The 13,003-nt window shown below is 43.2% G+C and overlaps 1 long non-coding RNA gene across 1 annotated transcript in view; it reads right to left on the bottom strand.

The window, feature by feature from the left end:
- The window catches only part of LOC116821224 (uncharacterized), a 200,571-nt gene extending 189,419 nt beyond the window's left edge, over positions 1–11,152 (bottom strand). The window contains exon 1 of the long non-coding RNA XR_004372858.2: positions 10,909–11,152. This is a non-coding gene — a long non-coding RNA (uncharacterized LOC116821224). The remainder of the gene's footprint in view (positions 1–10,908) is intronic.
- Positions 11,153–13,003: the final 1,851 nt, after the last annotated feature.

Here is a 13,003-nt window from a genome sequence, read left to right as displayed (position 1 = left end):
CAGAGCCACCCACGACAATGATTTCTGCCCCATCAGGCACTGGGCTCTCAACCCGGAATTCCAAGGGGCGGGGGAGACTGGGAACTATGGGATAGCTACGGAACGGCTACCCACAGTGCACCGCTCCAGAAATCAATGCTAGCCATGGACCATGGACGCACACTATCGAATTAACGTGCCTAGTGTGGACGCTCACATTCGACTTTATAAAATCAATTTTATGAGACCGATTTTAGCTAATTCGATATTATCCCGTAGTGTAGACGTGGCCAAAGCCTCAAGAAGATATAAAGTATTCCACTGTATCTCACCCCAAACCTGAGAAGACTTCTGTTTGTCTTCAAAACACAGTAGATGAAACTGATAAGAAAACATAGTGCAGTGAAAGATAGCTGTTAGAAATGCAGAAGGCTAGCAGATCAAGAAACTTACTAGTTTATAGCAGGAACATGATGCAGAACTAAGGGATGAGATTTTTTTTAACACAGACTAAAAATGGTAAAGAAAACTGCTGCAAAACCTGAAAAATGCCTGTCATGAGCGAGCATAACCTTTGAAATTTCAGTTAAAAGGGAATATCCCATGAATCGAAAATGAGGAGTTTCAGACTTTCTAGTTCCCTAAAGTCCTCTTTTGTTTTACATTGAGAGTAGTGGTGTCTCTTACCAGGGAAGCACAGGCAGGCAGTAGATTAGTGCTTATTTAGATGGTAAATTCCAGCCTATTTGAATTGTATTAAGCATTCTCCTTACTTCTGTGGGATTTGTCATAAATCTTGAGTAAATATACTTAGCACAACCTCAAAGACTGAAGTTTTGATTTCTCAGAGGGCTCAAATCTTTAAGCCTCAAAACTTCTCTTGTTTAAGAGAGATAAAGCAAAGGAATCTACTTGTCAAAACAAATATAGCAAAAAAACCTGACTACAATCCTACACATTATCTCAATGGGAAGTGGCACTCATGCTAGGCTTTTTGGTAGCATTCTTTGCCCAGGAGTGAAATCTATTATAGGAATTAGTACAGCCTCTTAAAATGATAGCATCACTAAGAAGCAAATGAATCCTATTCTCTTTCCCTCTGTCACTCTCATCCATTCTTCCTCTTTTAAATAGTCTTCAAAGTTTTCTTCAAAGGTCTCCATCCTATCTTTGTTGCCATGGTCACTCATAGAGTTGAATCAACATTTTCAAAAGTAGTGACTGCTCTAAATGCTTTGTTATTGGAGCTACTGAATCAGTTCTGTGCTGACTAGAGCAACAGAAGAGGTCTTTTTGAAATCAAGTTTACCCTGCACATTAAACTAATCTGAGGGGAAAAAACCAACCATGTGCTTGCCATTGGCAGGAGGCAAAATGTGGCAAGAATGATGACCACCTCGTTGTCCTGGCTGCAACATTTGGAGCAACACAAAGCAGGCTAAGTTGAAAAGATACAGCTCTTCTATGACATCTAGAGATGTTTTACTCCCTCTTTCTAGTCACACTGAAATTGAGAAAGACAACTGCCTCTCTGAAGGGAAAAGGAGTCAGGAAATATGAAGGCTTCTGGGAGTTTATAAAAAAATCAGACTTCCTCCCCCCACAACTGAGCAGGCTGAAATAAGGGTGACACATTTGGTCAGCAATGGTGGAACGAGCTGGCCTGGTCAGTCCTAGACAATGGATATAGGGAGAACTCTGGAGCAGCTTATTTATTTTAAAAAAAAGTAAGAGAGATGCATCTTCTGTCATTTTGCTTTAATGGAGCTTTGCATGTTCACTTCACTGTTTCCCTTCAAATCTCTTCTTACAACTCTCCTTTGTCCTCATACCTACAAAACCCATGGCAATGGTTATCCTGCTGGTGTGCTGAGACCACTGCCTGTTACACTGACTAATACTGTTGTATTGTTTCATTGTATGCCTCAATCTGCCTGTATCCATCTGTTGTTTCTTGCATTCTAGGAGGTTGTAAACTCTTTGGGGGCAGGGACTGTCCTTCTGTTCTTGTTTGTACAGTGCCTAGCACAATGGAGTCCTGGTCCACAATTATGGCTCGTAGGTGCTATGGCAATACAAATAATAATAAATGAAGTATGCGTTTGTCTTTCTTCTGAGAGGAGAGGGGGTAGAGAGGGACGTCTCTTCTACCTTCATTTAACTTTCTTTCCAGGGCTGTCTCCTTTCCCTATGTCTATTTTCCATATCCCCCATTCCTCCTCCAGATCTTTCCTTTTCTAATTATCCATCTCTGTCATTGCCCTTCCAGCAGCGCTTTCTTTTTATTCATCCTTCCCACATTATCTGTTTTCTCTTGCTAGTAATCGTCTAACTTCTGCTTAGATTTACTCTCCCATGTTCCCGCCAGTCTATGCCCCACTCCACCCATGGCTTCCCTATGCTCTGCTGGGCTGCTCCCATCACTTCCCTATATTTTCTTCTCTTTTCTCAAGGTTTTCATAAACTGATTCTCTCTTAACGTCCACTGTTGATGGAGCCCCCACAGCCTTCTTGTCTTGTTCCTCCCTTTATTTCCATGCACGCTTCATCCACATCAATTTGTCTAGCACGTTGCCCCTACAGCCCCATCTAGCCTGTGTCCCCACTAGTTTCCAGGCAAGCCATCCTCCATCCTCCAGCCCTTCCCTCCAGTCAACTGTGTTTCTGACCCTAGCCTCCTACCCATTTAAACATTCTTTTGCCCTCAGCCCTCCCACAAAACCCCCTACTAACCCAATTATTCCCCTGTCCCTTAGTACCCAGTGCCCTTTTCCCAGCAAATCAATCCTGTGAGCCACAGCTCCTTATGCATTAATGCAGCCATTTCATTGTCCGCTATTCCCATCCCTTAGCTCCAGATGGGCCCATTCATTCTCTGGTCCCGTCACAGGGTGCACCACTCACTGCTGGTCTGGCACCTAATCTCTGGAGTGACCAGGAATAACTCTTGAGCTCAACTCCCCTTTCCATGTAGTCACTGTCTCTCACACAGGTCTCCAGCTACTCTTTCATCCTAGGAACCGCAGTGTTCTCTTCATGACTCAGCCCTCTGGCCAGGTGACTCAGTGTTCCTCCCTTCCAGGTCTCCTCTCCCTAGCAGTTCTAAGCAGTCTTACCTTCCACTGTCTTAGTGCCACTCCCTTAGTAGCTGCTAGGGGAACTCAGGCCCAGTCTCTACTCCAGGTTCCAGTCCAGGGTCCCTCAGCTCAGCAGTCCTGAGCTTTCCCTCACTGCTCCTTCCCTGGACTGCTTCTTGCCACACTTGGTTCTCCTTCTCTCTCTGGATGTACCAACTCCAAATCCTCTTCCAAGGGAGTGGCTGCTGCCTGCTTTCCTGCAGTCCTTCCCAGCAGCCCCTGTCTGATGTCAACTACCAGGTTTTTTACAGGCCCTGCCTGTTCCTACACACTGAACCTACTTCTAATTAGTTCCCTACTTCCTGGCTTTTGTTCCAGGTGCAGCCTGTGGAGTTAATAGGCCTGCCTGGCCCCCTTAATCCCTTTCAGTCTTGTGTGGAGTTGTCACCCCTTCACACCCCCACGAAAAGAAGAGCAGTGCTCTGTGAACCAAACCCCCCTTTACATTCACTCCACCAAGATCAGTTTGCCTCTGTTATCCTGCTCCTTTTGCTTCATTTGATCTCAACACAAGCAGAAACATCAAGAAGACTCCCTCTGCAGTCTTCTGCTGTCACCCAGGTCGTGGAAGTCATTTTCTTTTTAATGAGCTGCCTAACATGAAGCCAATGTCTTTGTCATCTGTTTGTTTACATGACTGCCAAATCAAAAACTAAATATATACTGTATGCCCTCAGGCCTTTAAGCAAGAGGCGTCCACACAAGAAGGAATGGAAGGCTGAGGGAAGGAGACACCACAATGGATTAGGCTGTTATGTCACCTGAGGAGAGAGATTTTCCAGGTGAAAGAGAACAGGTCTCTATCTTTTTCCTACAACATTTTTGACAAAGGGTTAGATCCTGCCCTCCTTTACCAAAGCAGACTCACTGGATGCCCTGGCACTACCCATGTGAAAAAGCCAAGCAGGATTTGGCCCAATATCACCAGTTCAGCACAACTTAGAATGGGTGACAGTCTCTGCTCAGGAAACAGTCCATGGATTGGAATAGCAGGGGTATTTCAGGTCAAAACTGAGGTGACTTAGCAGTCAAGTTGTGAAGCTTGCACAAAATATGACTACATTGTGCGTGTTTCTAATAAGCACTAACAGCCTGTCACTGAGCACCATGTTTAAACAATTTGAGCTAACAGCAAACACAGAAGGTGGGAGGAAAAAAGCCTGTGAGAGATGAGAAAGAACATTATTTAGCATACCATGCACTCAGATATTACAGTGATGAGGGTCACATACAGACCTGGATAGATAGAGGAGGATACTAACATGATCTTATTGTGAAATAATGTGAAACCAGGTGCCGGATGCATAAATTTGTCTAATTTTAAAATCTACTCAGCCAGCAATTTTTAGAACTACACAGACAACCATCCTTGGTTTATACTTTGTCTGATGACTGTGTGACTTTCTTAAGAGAAAATGTTTTGGTTTAGTGGAGAGGAAGCAGAAAAAAGAATATGAAAGGAAAAATAACTTTTAGGAACAACAAAAAACAAAGTAAACCACATTCGCATAAATAACATGGACTCCAGTGTTGGAAAGTCAATATAAAAACATTCTAAAATAGAAAACTTTGAAACCACATTGCACTATTTAGTATGAAAATAATAGGCTTTAGAGTCTGTGCTAATAGAGAATGTATTTAATCTGATGCAGAGTTGGAGATGAAGCAATCCAGTCTACCATGGGAATGCTTAGCTTAGAATCTGGTAGGTTGCCAACCATTTAAAATGTTTTTGTGTTGGTTTAATGATTGCTCCCATGAGCCTTGATGGTAAGGGTTGACATTAATTAAAATACTAAGTCATCAGAGCTTGTATTGTGGAGTGCGGGAGAAGTGGAGTTGGATCCAATCCTGTTCAAGATTTCTTTGGCCTTCCACATTTTTCTTTTAGATGCATTGTACATGCCAAGTATCCTCTGAACTGAGGTGCAACAATGTAAACAGACGTTCTCTGCAGATATGAAGTAACTCTTCAGGTTTTCCACATATTCCCATTTAACTGATTAGAGGACACTCATTAAATCAGCTAAACATGCAACTAGGTTGCATTCTGAATGCTAAATATATAAACAAAAAGAGGATTTAAAAAAGATGTATGCTATACTCAATGGAGCGCAATACAGTAGGAGCTTTGGGTCTCATCCTGCTCTCCCTGATGTAACGGGCAAAATTCTCATTGTCTTCTCCAGAAGCAGGATTTACCTAGAGCATGTTGGAAAAGATACACCTTTAAAGTATGTGAAGGACTTTACATACCATGCATTTGATACCCAGGCACAGACTTCTGAATGTTTATGGAAGGATTTAATTTGAGAGACTTAATAAAGTTCCACTCAAATAGTACAATATGCTGTGAATAAGGTCTAGTGGCAAAATAATGTTGACAACACTTTTAATGAAAGATTTAGCTTCTTGTCTTTAAGTACCCAATCATGAAAAGTAGTACTTACAACTTTTAAAAATTGCTAAGTGTGTTTGTTACAAGCTCAAGCTCCAGCCCTATGAGGTATCACTCTTTCTACTATTAGCATTCCCATTGCGTTGCATTGGAGAAAGCAGTGGGCGAAGAGAGAGGTTGCAATGTGTCCAGCTGTCATTAAACCTTAGAATGAAATTATTTGCACAATATGGAACAACAAACTGAAAATCAAAACAAGTTTAATATGAGTTAATTGCAATAATACCTTATATCAGTGAGAACAGTCTGAGCTCCAGCTACAAAAAGACTACTCAGACATTCATAGCGCAAGTGATAAACAGCCCTCTTTTGTATGAGAATATAGGGCTTTCTAGTGCAGGGAGTGAGGATGCTTTTCGGTTCTTTTACGAGTTCTGTAATCTTGGGGCAAGACTCATTTACCCACTAGTGGGTAACATAGCTGTCATAATGCTTACCTGTCTCTCAGAGATGGTGTGAAATAATTAAGATGTGTGTAAAGTAATGATATCCTCTGAAAGTACTAAGATATTGATAAATACTATTAAATGTCATGACAGGGCAATTTTTATTTAGGGAAGCAACACTTTTGAAAACTGGAATTCTATTTTAATTTGATTCATTAATCAGGTAGAAGTTTGTGTGTTTCAAAAATATATATGGTGTATCTCTACATTAACTGGCAGGTGCACGTGCTGCAGTGCAAACACCAAGAAATTTTCCTGTATACATGGATAATTTGGGAGAGATGAGTTAATCTTGATTGCGTAATTGGGCTTAGGTCTTTATTTTGTAACTTGTAGAAGTGAAATTGTGCATGAGAGATTTGATAACTGCAATAGAGAGCTCTCAAGGCCAAGTGATGGCATTCCTGGATTCTGTGAACATTCTTGGGGATGTTCAACATGTATGAACCCAAGATAATCTGTTTCCATATATTGTCAGATCCTGGTGCTCTTTATCTGTCGGCACACCACATATTTAAATATTTTGGCTGAGATCTGATTTTCCAATAGATCCAACCTACAGGGGTTACAGGCAAATTATCTTCATCGGCTTTTTCTTGAAGATTGCTGTAGCAGGGGGCTTGGGGTGCCAAGCAGCCTAGTGGTTGGAATGATTGACTTTGTGCCCACTGCTCAGTCTTTAAGGCAGGAGAACCCAGACCATCTCTCTCCACAGGCTTCCAGGCCCTGGCCCTGTGTGCATTGACCCTTGAACAAGGTCGGGATGAGCAGCCTCCCAGAAAAGAGTCTAAATCTACTGCCCTGGGCTTCTTCCTACCACCATCTCTTCAGTTCGGGGTGTGGCCCCTATAGTCCAATTTGCTGGGTGTCTTGCTTCTCATAGTGCTGTCTCATGGATCTTGCCAGCACCTTGCCCTGGTCCTAGGCTTCTTCAAGTGGAGCAACCATGAGTTGGTGAGGCCAAACCCCACAATGTCTCTAGGCTTCACTCACCAGTTCCTTGGGTGTAGGCGGCTCCTAGGTCTCCTCCTTGACTCGGGAGAGAATACTTACTCACAGGTGACTGCATTGGCTAGCAAGCTAGTGACTCTTCCTCTTAGGTATGGAAGCAGCTAGCTCTTGCCTCTTTGCCATTAAGCACCAAACTGAGCCAGATATTCTCCTTTTCTTGCCCCTTCTAGACCTGCCATTGACGGCAGGTATAATGGGGCTGGGCTAGCTAGGCCCAAAAGGTTCTCTTTAACCCCTGCTGTGCTGGCGGGCCATTTCTCTGCTTCATCACAGTTGCCATACCCTTTCCCAAAGGGCATGAGTGCTTATTCTACATATATTCTAGAGCAGGGGTGGCCAACCTGAGCCTGAGAAGGAGCCAGAATTTACCAACGTGCATTCCCAAAGTGCCACAGAAATACACCAGCACCCCCACCCCGCTCCCAGTACCTCCCACCCACCAGCAGCCTCGCCGATCAGCACATCCCTCTCCCTCCCCGCATCTCCTGATCAGCTGTTTTGTGGCATGCAGGAGGCTGCAGGGTGTGTGTGTGGAAGGAGCGAGGGCATTGCAGGCTTAGGGATGGAATGGGGGCAGGGCCTGTAGCAGAGTCAGAGGTTGAGCAGTGAGCACCCCCTGGCACATTGGAAAGTTGGCACCTGTAGCTCAAGCCCCAGAGTTGGTGCCTATACAAGGAGCTGCATATTAACGTCTGGAAAGCCGCATGTGGCTCCGGAGCCACAGGTTGGCCACACCAGTTCTAGTGGCTATGCAGCTCTCAAGCACATGCAGGAAGACAGACTAGGAGAGAAGAAGGTCCTACATATTATGGAGTTCTGGTGTAGCTTCCATTACATGTACCCAGCTCTCTCTTCCGGCTGCAGGACTAGCAGGGGCTCTGTGACAGCTCCTTGCTTGATATGCTACACAGTATAACAGGGGTGATGTGCCGAGTCTTCATTTATTCACTGTAATTTAAGGTTTTGTGTGCCAGTAATACATTTTAAGATTTTTAGAAGGTCTCTTTCTATAAGTCTATAATATATAACTAAACTATTGTTGTATGTAAAGTAAATAAGGTTTTTAAAATGTTTAAGAAGCTTCATTTAAAACTAAATTAAAATGCAGACCCACCCAAGGCCAGTGGCCAGGACCCCGGCAGTGAGAGTGCCACTGAAAATCAGCTCACGTGCCACCTTCAGCACCCATGCCATACGTTGCCTACCCCTGCAGTTTAAGGACCATTCCTCAGTTTATTTATCTGTAAAATAGATATAGTACTCACCTCAAAGGGTAAGATAAAAGCTTCACTACTATTTGTAAAAAGCTTTGAGAGCATCAGATTAAAGGTCTTAAAGAGAAAAAATAACCTACATTTCACCTGCTGATGTTTAAAGCCTTTTATTATGGCTATTTGCACTAGCCCATGAAAAGAATAATTCTTGGTCTATATTATAATGTACATTGTATAGCACAAGTTAAATAGCTAGTACTGTATTAAGTTCTTTTAACTGCCTTCTGGAATTTAAAAAGGAAGTTCTCTGTGTTCTCTTTTTTGGGGGGGAAAAAGTGTGTTTTATTCACTGCTCTTTGACAGGTCTCAAAGATCCATGAGCCCTTTGGCAATCCCAAAACAAACTATGTACATGAAATAAGCAGGACATAAGCACTCTGGTGCACAACAAGCGCAAGCTTTAAAAGAAAGAGAATCCAATTGTCCTCTTTATTTCCTCTTTGGCACAACATACCATCAAGTTAGGCACCTGTGATCTGTAAAACTGTATATGAAATACACACAATTTATATTGGAAAAATTCATATTTGTTAAGACTACACCATTCTTAAGTCTCTTAGCTGGGTTTAGTTCAAATTAAGCAACAATTATTGGAATTATAAAATAATTAGTAAGCTTAAAAACAGTAAAATAGCTTGTTTAAATTATTTTGGGAAGGAATTGATCCAGTGACTAGAATGGGGGACTAAGATTCAGGAGAGCTGGGTTCTCCTTCCTGGCTCTGCTACTGATGTCCTTTGTGCCCACAACTCATTTATCACTTGGCTTCAGCTAACTCAACAGTATATTTGGCATAACAGAGTTGAAGTGAGGCTTCATTCACATTTCTTGATGTTGTGAAGGCCAAGACTATAACAGGGTTCAAAAAAAGAACTAGATAAATTCATGGAGGATAGGTTCATCGATGGCTATTAGCCAGGATGGGTAGGGATGGTGTCCCTAGCCTCTGTTTGCCAGAAACTAGGAATGGATCACTTGATGATTACCTGTTCTGTTCATTCCCTCTGAAGCACTTGGCATGGGCCACTGTCAGAAGACTGGATACTGGCCTAGATGGACCTTTGTTCTAATCCAGTATGGCCATTCTTATGCTATTAAGTGTTTTGATTTTCTTAAATGAAAGCACAAAATATTGTTCAATTGTTATAATTGCGGGGAAGAGGGGATCTGTTAAGGGAATTATCACAGTGCTACCGCTATACAGCCACTGCGATTTCCATTTTTGAAACTTGGCTTTTTTCTCTGAATTGTGCAGAAAGGCATAAATAATTTTAAAAGCTTCCTGTGCTATAAGAGGTAGGGAAGAAGAAACAGTGTTCTGTTATACAGAATGCTGTAACATCTATTACTAAGCTTGGCTACTGGATTTCTTACCTGCTCCTATTAATTCAGGAATGAAATGTGCTTGTTCCAAAAATGTTTTTACTTCAATAGTTGAAGATCTGATGTGTTAGTACCAAATCTTCAAAAGGAGGGGAAGTTTTATTTTTAATCCTTTCTATGGTCTTCTGGAAAGGTAGAATGCATGGAAATGGCATGGACTAGAAATTGTCCTCTCTCTAACTATAGACACTTAGACACCATCAGTGCCATGGCTATCACCGCCTTCATAAGGAAGTGAAAGTAATGAAGTCATGCAACCAGCACATATTTCCTGCTTTATTGCACTTATTATATCAATAAAGAGATCGATTGATATTCCCGGTGAAAATGCTCTTTTTTTCAGCTTGTAAGACATCTAACACAATGTAAACAATTGTACATTTGAACAAAGGAGGATATTTTTCTAGCCTAGCATGAACAGTCTGGCTGTGGCTGCTCACAGGATATGGACTCTGGCTCTCTGATCTGGCTGTATCAAACACCTTGGTCAGGAGGGTTAGTAAAAGCAAGCATGGCTCATTTTCTCGGAAAGCGGGGTTACATTTTGTATCCTTCATACCCAACCCTTCCCCCCTTCAAAACAATAAAATAAACCAAAACCTAACTCGGAGCTTGAGTCCTCCAGTTTCCGTAGCAGAACAAACAGTTCGCCCGGTGAATGTTTACAAACGGAATTGGCGAATTAATTGCATTTTTGTATGAATTTCTTGGCAGGAGCAAAGGCAATGAGCTACTCATTGCTGATAGCCCATAGTCCCAAAACGACGAGTAAGCCAAGTGTGTATATGACGGTCAAATATTTGTAAAGGGTCACATCGCTCCTCAGCTGTGCACATATAGGAAGGAGAAAAACAAACAAGTTGATGTGACGAGGGAAAAGGAAGGAAGTGAGCGCAAATGTCTGGAGACCTGCTAGGACAAACAGCATCAATAATAAACATCGATTTTCAGTCCTCTAGTTGCATCGGGTTAGAATCTGAGCTGAGGGCGTAGATCCTGACGACAAATCTCTAGTGCCTACCCGCCACTGCAGTTTACTGTGTTAGTTTTCACACGTGCCTGGTCCTCCTGTAGCAGCGCTGCCTGGCTGCGCCACCACTCCAATCTAAGCTCCACCAACTCCCCCTTAGCCCAGCAGGTCTCGTAAAAATAACCATAAACCTGAGGTGGGCGGGGAGGAGGGAGACACACCCTTTGTACCTGATCTGACCAGATCCTACCTTTGCAGCAATCCCCTACACCGTGTACTGATCCTGCTCGGAAAGGAACGAGTTGCGACCACCGTTTCTCTTCCAAAACCGACTCTCCTGGGGTTTTGATGCAAACGTTAAAGATCCCCGTTTGTCATGTGCAGATGAGCACCTGCCTTCAAATTGCTCAAGCCTCTGACAAAACTCCTCTTGGGAGGAATGGGAGCCGGCGGGGCTGATTTTGCAGGAGTCAGAGTAGCTATTTCACACTGGGGCTGCTGCAGTGGCCACACCGCCAACACGACACCCCGGCAAGCTGGTGTGTCTTTGGTTACTTCGCTACACGTAGTCAGCTCACTGTTTGTTAGGCCCGGGGCAGCGGGGTTTGGCTGGCAGGGGGATCGGACACGAACCCATGTTTTCTACAGGAAACCCGCACACAGCTGTAACTGCTCTCCCCGCTTGCCTCCTGCCCTGCTATTCACAACACAGGCCATGCCGGCCACACCCGATCGTTTGCGCACCACCCGAGAGCGAATTGACGCTGCCTAGCAGCATGAGGGGGCAGCTCGCTGGGCCCCAGGAAGGTCCCCTCAGTGCTAAGGGCCGATGGGGAGGTCACACGCTAAAACAGCCCAGAGATAGCGCTGAGGCGTTTCCAGGAAAAGCCCGGGAAGCGCCGGGCGAGCAGAGGGGCCTGGCTGTGGGACCCGAGGGGAAGCCCCAGCGCGAGCCTGCCCCGGCCGGCGGAGCAGCGCTTTGTGCGCAGTGAGGTAATCCCCGGAGAGCAGCGAGTGGGTGGTCTTTGCAGAGGGAAGCGCTCGCTCTTCTCCCTCTGCCGCTGGCCTGAGCCAGTTCCTGCAGCTGGGCTGAAGGCGGCCCGCAGACTGCACTCGGCACATTTCTTCATTTCTCACTTGAGTGCCCTTCTTTAGTTCCCTTTCAACTGCCCACTTTATATCGGCTTCATTACACCACCGCTCCATTTGTAATGTAAATCGGGAAACTCGGGGAAGTTTTTCTTTTGGCCTTGTCTACGGAAGAATACCGAGAGGTATTCAAAACGTATTAACACAAATCAATGGCACCAATAAAAGCAAAATCTCCTTAGCAACATAATCTTGATTGCAAAGGGAGAACTGAGAGCATTTAGCAGAACAGTGGCCCACATGGAATACGCATTTGTCTAGAAGAATGCAGCACAAAGCCTAAAAGAGAGATGCTGAAAAAATCCAAAATTAACTCACACTGAACAGTTACTCTTTTTTTCAAAAGTACACAATTGGCTACATTAAATCTATCGTGCGCTTTTCTGCTCAGCAACATTGTATCATACCGCTTTGCAAGCTGAAATTACAACACCCTGCATGCTTCAGAATAGTTCCAGGGAGTTTTTTAAATATATCTAAAAAGAGGCTGTTAGGGATTTCCTAAGCAGAGTAACCGAAGACGGTAAAATGTTTCATACATAAAGAAGTAAATTGGCTGATTAAATTCAATGCTCTCCTCAAAGCACTGGATAGAAGTAGAGTTAATATTGCTTATTAAGGTTACGTTTAAGGAACATTACTACGTTTTGTAAGACAATCTGGGAGATTTGCCTAATATGAAGTAATGAAACAATAATGATTCTTATGGGAATAAGCTGGTGACTTTGTCAATTGTATGGAAATTGTATATTAACTGTGTAAGTAAGTAATATATAAAACAAAATTGAAACACTGCTTTAACTATGGTATTATTTACTCCACCATAATGGAAATATAGACCAAGTAATACCAATAGCACTCTGGTACGAAATACTTAAAAACTTCAGCCACAGAATTAATAAAAGCTAGTTTGAAAAATTCAGTGTAAGCAAGACTATCCAGTTTGAATACTGCAGTTCTAGAGAGTTTATCAACAGTAAATCACGCAAAACTGATTTTTCATTCTCTCTAAATCAGATTTAAAAGTATTAACTGATTTAAAACAGACCTGAGGAGGAGCTCTGTGTAAGAAGAAAGCTTGTCTTTCACAGTCAGAAGTTGGTCCAATAAAAGCTCTTACCTCCCCCACCTTCTCTCTCAAGACTTAAAATAAGCTATTATGCCATAAAACAGTTTTCACATATTTTATAAAAGAA

The sequence above is a fragment of the Chelonoidis abingdonii genome, chromosome 5 (assembly GCF_003597395.2).
Source record: "Chelonoidis abingdonii isolate Lonesome George chromosome 5, CheloAbing_2.0, whole genome shotgun sequence".
Classification (NCBI taxonomy): Eukaryota; Metazoa; Chordata; order Testudines; family Testudinidae; genus Chelonoidis; species Chelonoidis abingdonii.
The sequence above is the reverse complement of the archived record's forward strand: the minus strand, read 5'-3'. Positions and strand labels throughout refer to the sequence as shown.